This window comes from Panicum virgatum, chromosome 1K (assembly GCF_016808335.1).
Source record: "Panicum virgatum strain AP13 chromosome 1K, P.virgatum_v5, whole genome shotgun sequence".
NCBI classification, from domain to species: domain Eukaryota; kingdom Viridiplantae; phylum Streptophyta; class Magnoliopsida; order Poales; family Poaceae; genus Panicum; species Panicum virgatum.
In genome coordinates, this window is record NC_053136.1 from 52,804,551 (window position 1) to 52,813,534 (window position 8,984).

Genomic DNA, 8,984 nt, shown 5'->3' on the forward strand with positions numbered 1-8,984 from the left:
TGTACACACTTATCTGGCTTACCTGAAATCTTGGTCCTATTGCTCCGGGTAGGACACAATGTTTTTCGCCAAATCTTAGCTGGAAGCCCTCCTGGTTCTGTCGTGTAGCGATTTTTTTTAATCAATAAGTGAGTGACCCTGTGTTGCTACAGGTGTAAAAAATCAACTGTAAATGATGAAAACCTAACAACAAATAATAATATTCATAGTGTATAGTTTTATCATTCTAAACAATATTCACACTCTTCGTGATGTTACTGATGTCCTCGCTCCATCGATCGGACACACCCTTGCGGCACTGCACGGTGAGGCTCGCGCATCATGCCACAGCATGTGCACGTGTTTTGTACAGCCACCACGCCGACCACCGCAAGCCTCCATGCTAAGCACGGCCACCGCGGCAAGCACGACCACCACACCATCCACGTTGGCACCGCGCCCATGCCCACCAAGCTGACCACTATAGAATGCAAATTACAGCAAAAAAACAGGATGAGCATTTCATATTTTTTGACAAAAATAATATGATGATGGTTAGTTCATTGTATTGATAATTGTTACTTCGGAAAAAATCTCAAATGATTCATCAAATTGATAATGCAGTGATAGGTAGGATTTCTGACTCACCTATGATAATCAAGTGTGATAGCATTGTTTCAAAAAAAAAAATCAAGTGTGATAGCAGTGCATTATTACAGTAGGCCAGTAATAGCAGGAAGCATTTTTCACACCATGGCTCCTATGTTTTTCCTATCTGGCAATAGCAAGAACACCACCCGTAGGCACCACGCAAAAAAAAAATCAATCTCACAGCCGCAATTGTACTGCATATATATATATATATATATATATATATATATATATATATATATATATATGGCTAATCTCTACCCTGGGTATGGAATAAACTATTCCATACCCGAGGCAGCCACCCACCGTCCGCGCCAGGCCGCCAACGCACCACGAGCAGGCTAGCGCCGGTTTTCCTCCTGTCTCTGGTTTTCCGCGGAGCCGCTCCTTGATTTTCCTCCTCACATAATGATTCCCTGTCTCTATCTCTGGGCCAACGATTTTCACGGGGACATGGGAGTCATGCGACGGTCTAACGGAGGTTAGTAGGTTACATCCTGATGCACACTGCGCTCGATGAATTCAGCATTGAAAAATCGCTAGTAGTTGGAAGCTAGCGGAGTATAAAATTGATTCATTTGCTCTGATGTGACTCATCAAATTCCATTAGTTTTTTGGACGTGCGAATGCATCAGTCATGGATTACATTACTTTTTCTTTTACAACAACCGTGATTCATCAGCTCATTTATTAAAATTATTCTTTACATCAATGACCATGAAAAAAAAAAACATAAGCTTCGTTGAACAATAACACTTTGTTCGCCATAAGTTTAATATAGTGACTTGGAAGTGCTATTTCCGCTCGAGGGAAGAAGCAACATGCCAATGCTGAGCTTCACTTGCATCAGTCATGAGTACTGAATGCTCGGAGGAAAGTGGTGACCAAAACAGAGCTCTCCATCCAGATCAGTATAGCATTCTTCCGTTCTGGTCAATCCATGGCCGGTGAAGCTCTCCCGGTGCTGCTACCGAGTCCTCTTGAGCTTTCAAGATAGGATAAATAAGTATTTCATTAGTGACACTAAAAATTCAAATATGTAGAAAAAGGGGTATGGAATCTGGATATTATTAAAAAAAGAAAGATCACCACCTCCAGTGGCATCAAGGGGCATAAAGCATGTTTGTTCACCCTTTACGCTATTAGCTAATTGGCTAAATAGTAATTACTAATTAAAACACACAAAAGATACAAAATCTCTACACAGGCTCATGATATCATTGGCTAGAATAAATAATCCTATGACATAACCTCATAACCACATGATATCCAGTTGCAGCAGTATTTTAAGTAAATAAGTGAATGACTAATACTACTGTACAGCCAATTGTAGAATCCCAATCCATGACACATTATATAACTCGAAGAAACAGAACATCTAATTTTACGCAACCATATAGACATGCAGCCATCAGAAATAAACAAGCAGCAGCCATCTAGCAGCACACGAGGACAATGAGGAACCAGCAGTGCAACAAAGAAAAGGGAAGGAGAAGTACCCAACGTGGAAGGATGGAGAACCAGAGCACAGATCCGAATGGGCAGGGATGGGTGAACTGACCACGCAGCTTTGTTGGCAGGATCTCCAATATGTAGACTCTCTGAAATAGAAATAGCAACACCATATTGTTCATGACAGAGAACTAAAAAGGGACAATCTCAACTCGTAATGCAATAAAGATGACACTTCAAATTTTTCTATCACCACGACAAAAAAACCGGCAAGCTACCAAGCAGCTCAACAGTTCCTCACATAAAAAAACTGATGGGAGCTCTGATCGGACAACCGGACGGCGAATGTGGGCGTGGCGGCGGACTGAAAGTGATCGGGTGCTCTAGCCTAAGAGGGGGAGGGGGTGAATTAGGCACTAATAAAAACTTAGACTTATGGCTCCAACTAGTTTGCACAAAACTTAAACTAAAACATGCTATCAATATGTGCAACTAGGTTGTTCTAGTGTAAAACCCCTATCCCAAAAGAGTTTAGCAATCTATAGCCTTTCCTACTAAGAAACTATTCTATGAAAGTAAAGGCATACAAATTACTAGAATGAAATGCGGAAGCTTAAAGAGCGGGATAGGAGATAGCAAACTCTTGACGCGGGTGTTTATCCCGTGGTTCGGTTAGCCACAAAGGCACACCTACATCCACGTTGTTGTAGCACTCACTAAGAGTATTGCTACTCGGCCACCAAGTCTCTTCCGTGAACACAATCACGGTCACCTTGGCCCCGGGTTCCACTAATGAGTTTCTCCACAAAGGATGGGGGTCTCCACGTCCCCCGCACAAAGGTGTCGTCGCCGCTCCACACCAAGTCGGAGGGTCGATGACGTTGCCGGCGAGCTTCACGCTCCAAGGTGCCGGCGCACCAAGCTCTTGTTTTGGTTTGCTAAAGAACCACAGCACAAAGGCTTAAGGCCTTGCAATCTCACTCACTAAGAGCTAAATCCTTTACACAACACTCTCAAAGTGTGCTAAGGGCTAAGGATATGATCTTGATGCTTTTATATGGCTTGGAGATGTTCTTGGGTGTGTGTGGGATGTCCAGCAACTCCAGCAATCTTCAAATGGCCGGGGTGAGGCGTATATAGGCCACCAAGTCTTGTAGCCGTTGCTCCAACGGTTAGCTGAAAATCTGCGTACCACCGGAAGAACCGATGCCTCTTGGCGGGGTAGCGTCGGTTCATCCGGTCACTCATAACACGAAGTAGCCGTTGGACTCCCGACGGCTGACGCAGAGACCACCGGTTGAACCGATGCTTTGCACCGATGCCTCACCGGTTCAACCGGTGCTGAAGGAATCTTCTCCTGGACACTGACGTCATTACACCGGTGGTATGCACCGATGCCCCATCGGTTGAACCGGTGCTGAAGACACTTCTCCTGGGCACTGACATCGCCTCTGGTACAAAGGACGGCCAATGCACCGATGCCCCATTTTGACCCGTCGGTTCAACCGGTGCCTATAGGCTGACTTGGCTTCGACTCCCTTCTGCACCAAAGTACCATGGCGTCGGTTCTTCCGACAAGCGTCGGATGCACCGATGCCCTTGGCGTCGGTTCTTCCGGTGCTCCTGATCCGAAGAGCTTTCAGGGCGCTGCCCTGAGACCTGCGAGGGGCGGCTCCCCCTCGACCCCCGTCCGCTAACCGGGTAGCGGAACCCCCGTAGGGGCTGCCCTTCGGGCCTTGCTACGCCTATTTTCTCTTTCTCTTTGTCATCACTTGAACCTAAAAGCCTGAGAATGATCATCTTAACAATCATATTAGTCCAAGTGTTGTGTTGTCATTCGATCACCAAAATCACTCGAAATGGCATAAATGGTGCCATGTTCGTTACACGGACCAGGGGCAATCGGATGGTGGTCAGTTGGCTCGAGCTTATTCCATACCTAGGGTACTGAACAGTGGCTCCATCCATGTCGGAACTTGCCTCTTGGCAAAAATGTGTGTATCTCAAACTAAAATTGAAACAAAGCAACAGCCTGCGGTTTGCAAAACTGATAATACAAGTTGCAGCATTTGTCATGTGTGTAATAGCGGGGGCAGCACTAAGCAGACTTGAGGACGCTGCAGAGTGAATTGTACGCATTCATGCAGAGCTTAAACTTCTCCTCGGCCACAGCCTGCGCACACAAGGTAAACATACGGCATACCCTTGTTATTATCTGTGCCTTTCAGACATACAGAATGAAGATTCAGATGCTTCTTCAGTGCAATTATATTGTTGCTAGTGTTCTATTCACCAACCATAATAACCATGGAAACATGTTTGGCAAGAGTACACTCCCAACATTTTAAGATACATGAGAAAAACAAACCTTTGATTTAGCCTGATGTCAAGACCTCGAGCAAGAGACTCAATAACAGGATAATACCCATTTGCCATCAGCCCATGACCACCAGTAGGAACACGCAACGTGCATATCGAAAATAAAAGGAAAGGTTAGTCAGACTTAACCTGCTAGACCTGACCTGCCCAGTTTTATCCTACAGAGCTTAGATTTATACAGAATACTACAGTCAGCTAAATAGCAATTATATTGTTGCTAGTGTTCTATTGATGCACATAAACTATAATTTATCACGAATGGCATGGTGTCTTGTTTAAGTGGCAGAAACATAGGCAAGCAAGCAAAAATCCTATTTGGTGTATATGAATAAAAAAGTAGAACCACTGAAAGTTCAAAATTCAGCGAACATATCACAAATACCTTTCGCAAAGAAACAATCAACAATTTGAAAAGGATGACCATTAAAAGGAGTGCTTAGAGAAAGAAAGATGATTCCTTAAACTGTCAAGAAAGATAGTGCTACCTATCATATGAACATTCTGAATCTCATATCTACTCACACATCAGTGCATCACATAAATATCTGAAACTTTAACAACATGATCAAATGCAGCAAGTGGCTAACCTGATGCTTGCGGATTGGTCTTGAGTCTGGATGAGCTGCTGCTGGAGCGCTGGCGACTGGTATTTGTCACCTCACCGGTCTGCCGGTCATCAGTGATTCACCCATGGATATCGAACACCCTGTCACCTGCCTGCCTTCCATTATCCTTTAGCATTCATTCATCTGCAAGAATATTGGGTGTGCTATTTTTTTTCCTGTGACCAATATCTATGCTCAAATTAAGGAGACTAACGCTGGGTTTAATTCATGAAGCCAAAGCTGCAGACCTAGTAGCAACTACATGCATCCGTGTCTGCATGAACAAGTAGGGCTGCAGGGGAACAAATTGAACTTGAATAACTTAGATCAGTCGATCAGAAAACAAATCAATTAATTTAAAGAACCCTAGATGGTGGAGGAGGTGAGATTTATACATACGAAGTAGCTTTCGAGGGTAGTCTTCGCCGCCGAGTGTACAGAGTGAAGCCTTCTACCTAGGGAATGAGGGATGTTGTACCCATCAACCCCGATGGCCTACATCTGCTGCAGTAGCACCATCGCTCGAAGGTTGATTTGGTCCAGATCTACAACTAGCCAGTCGCCATCACCCTTCTTCCTCCTGAATCGCTTCATCACCAAGCCAAATCACCGGCCCCGATTCAACGCAGCAAGCAGGAGCTAGACAAGAGGAGGGGCGGTGGACCACATGGAGACCTGATGAGCTTGTGACAGAGGGCTGCTGGCGGAGGAGACCCTAGAGGTGAGCTTGGGGCGGTACGAAAGCCGGGGGCACTGCTCGCTGCCCTGCGCGCTCAGCTGCCTGGACCCGCCTCGTGCTGCAAGTGCCTGGCGCGCACCACGCCGACCACCTGCCAACGCCGGCGCGCCAGCGTGCCACAGCTCGCGGGGGCGGATGTCCTCATCGGAGTGGTACGGGAGCCGGCGGCGCAGCGCTTCGCCGGGACAGCGCGAGGATCACCTACGGGGGCCGAGATGCGCCGGGACGAGGCCATGAGGGTGGTGCGGCGCCGGGATTGGGGGCACGTATGGGGCATGAGGGAGCGGCGCCGGCCGCCGGGACGGCGCGAGGGTCGCCGACGGGAGGCCGAGACGCGCCGGGAAGAGGGTGGTGAGGCGCCGGGATTAGGGGCGTGTCTGGGGAGGAGGGATCGGTGACGGCAGAAATTCAAGCTGGGCACGGGGATTGTGGCACGTCTGGGGAAGGGAGCGGCGGCGGCAGGGATCCAATTGGGGCAGTTTTGGTGGTGCGGCGTGGGGGGCGAGCTCGATGTCGTGGGATCCGGACGAGGTGGGGGCGGAGGGGCGAGGCAAACCGGGGCGGACCGGATGAGGAAGACCGGTTGGAAAAAACCAGGAGGGGCGGATCGGGTGCGTAGGAGTCTCGGGTATGGAATAGCTTATTCCATACCCGAGGTACTCAATAGTATATATATATATATATATATTAAAAAGTTTAAACTATCCAATGGATTATAAGGAAAAAATGGGATGGACCCTGGGCGCTGGAGAGCCACCGTGCGCCCCCACGCTTGATCCTCGCCACCTGCCCCACGTCCGCATCCGACGGCCCCTGCGCCCGCGCGGCTCCCGCGCTGCACCAGCATCCGCTCGGCTCTCGGCTCCGCTCCAAAACACAAAGGAGAGCATCTGATCGGTATCACTGGCAGCAGGCAGATCATCGATGGAATCAAAGATGGAGAGGATGAGCTTGTCGGTGCAGTCCTCGGTGGAGGAACACAAGCTCTCAACCATCGGTCAGAGCCATCCCCTCTTGCTTTGCTTGCTTGCTTAATCTTCTCCGATCCTCCCTTCATACACTGATCGGTCGAGGCGTGCAGGAGGCGTATGGGCTGCGGCGGTAGGCACGTCGGTGGCGTACAGCCGGCGGCCGGCGACGCAGCGGGCGACGAGCCTTTTGCTTCGTCAACGCTGAGTATGGGTGGGCAAATTACTCGAAACCCGAAGTCCGAACCCAAAAAATCCGAGCTCGAATCCAAAAAATCTGAGCCCGAAAAACCTATTCGGGTTTCAACTCACGGTACCCAAAATTATTACGGGTAATTCGAGTTTTAACATCCAGTACCCGAATTACCCGAAAACCCGAAATTGTGGAAGGCCTACCATAAATTTTTGCAATTACAGTCCATCTAACCCACTACCACCTTGCCTTGCGCGGCCCATCAAGCTGAAGTCTCTTATCTCCAGCCATTCTGATCTCCTTCCATCACCTCTCGTCAAAAGGCAAAAAAAACCCCACCGTTCTCACCTTCTCACTCAATCTCTTTTTCCTCCAATTCTCCCGCATCTCTAGTGCCACCCAGTTGCTTCCAGGCGACAAGAGCCCCGAGCGCGCGTGCGCTGGCTGCTGCTGGCCGCCGCCCCGAGCCTAGTTGCCTGCGCCGCCTGCGCCAGTGCCGCCGTGCGCGCCTCGGCTTGCCTCGTGCCCCGCGCCCGCCAGATCTGCCTCCTCCACGCCCCCAGCTTCCGCTCCCGCAGTCCCGCTGGCGGCGGCGGCCGATGCGCCCCGGTGCGGCCTGTTCCCGGCGACGGACGGCTTCCCCGCATCCGAGCTCCTACGCCACAAGCAGATCCCTGTTGTTGTTGAGCTTTTCGGGTATTTCGGACATACCCGAACCCGAACCCGAAATGTCGGGTACTCGAATTGTCGGGTTTTCATTTTCTCAGGCAATTTTCGGGTTCTAAAATTTGAAACCCGAAATTTGAAGAATCTGAATTACCATATCCGAATTTTTCGGGTTATCCGATTGCCCAGCCATAAACGCCAGTAGGGTTTAGGGTTTAGGCCCTCACCCTCGCCGTGCTCTGGGGAGCTGCCTTCGCCAAGAGCAAGAGCAGCGCTGACACCGCCAAGTTGTATCGGACCTCGATTTCTACGCGCACCTGCCGACGGAAAGGAGAACGAGCGCTAGAGCCGAGAGCCGAGTGGGTGCTGGAGCTCCGCGGGAGCCGGGCTGGCCGCGCGGGCGCAGGGGCCGTCGGATGCGGACGTGGGGCAGGTGGCGAGGATCGAGCGTGGGGGCTCACGGAGGCGCTTTTGCGCCCGGGGTCCATCCAAGATGGCGTGGGATTATAAGCACATCCAGTGGCTGCAATGTTAGTAAATTGGTGCTACACAAAAAACAGACCAACAAAATTGCCATGAAGAAATTTCTCAAAAGCAGGCACATATGGTACTGAACACATCAAAACAGGTGGAAATTTGAATGTTCAGAGATGCAGTTGTTCAGGTTCAGTATACTGGAACTTTTCAGCCACCGTCACGTCTACACATTATTACACCGTAATTGGACTTAGTGCAAACAGTGAATCAAATTTGAAAAAAAAAAAAGCAAACATGAAAGGTATCTCAGTTGAAGATGCAGCCAATTTTACTGGTTTTCAAATTATAACACTTTAGAGAAATTTTCCAACGGCAGAGATAGAACAATAGCTATTGCTAATTGACGCAAGTAGCAGCAGTACTGCATTTATTGGAATGGTATAAACTACACCGCAACTATACAAGAGTGAGAAGCTGGTACCTTGGCTGGATGGTCAGTGTCTGGATGGGATGCCAGATGAATGATCTAGCCCAAACCAGTTGACCACATACTCGTTGAGGCTCGCGCGCTCTGCAAGCACAAAAGTGAAAGAATTCTAGCATGAGAAAATCCAAATCCACCGAGCAGGGGAAAAACGAATCCACCCATCCCGCCGGTGTGTATTATACATTTACATCCTGCAAAAACGTTTGACCACTCAATTTGAACTACAACTATAACTATTTCAGGGCAGATAGCTCGTGCTGCACAATGGCCACCTTAAATCATTCATGATTCGCTATTGATGATTACCTGGATCAGAGCTTCCAGCAGCGCCGGCGGCCACGAACACGAACCAGACGGCTCTATGGGAGGAGGCGATCGGTATACAGAG

General features: G+C 48.9%; 1 long non-coding RNA gene across 1 annotated transcript; it reads right to left on the reverse strand.

Annotated features, from left to right (window-relative positions):
* Window positions 1-1,516: 1,516 nt before the first annotated feature.
* On the reverse strand, window positions 1,517-2,446 carry LOC120643332. Its single transcript, XR_005662985.1, has 3 exons — window positions 2,384-2,446; window positions 2,130-2,231; window positions 1,517-1,615 (listed from the first exon to the last, which is right to left on the reverse strand). It is a non-coding gene; the product is annotated as an uncharacterized LOC120643332 (long non-coding RNA).
* Between the last annotated feature and the right edge of the window lie 6,538 nt (window positions 2,447-8,984).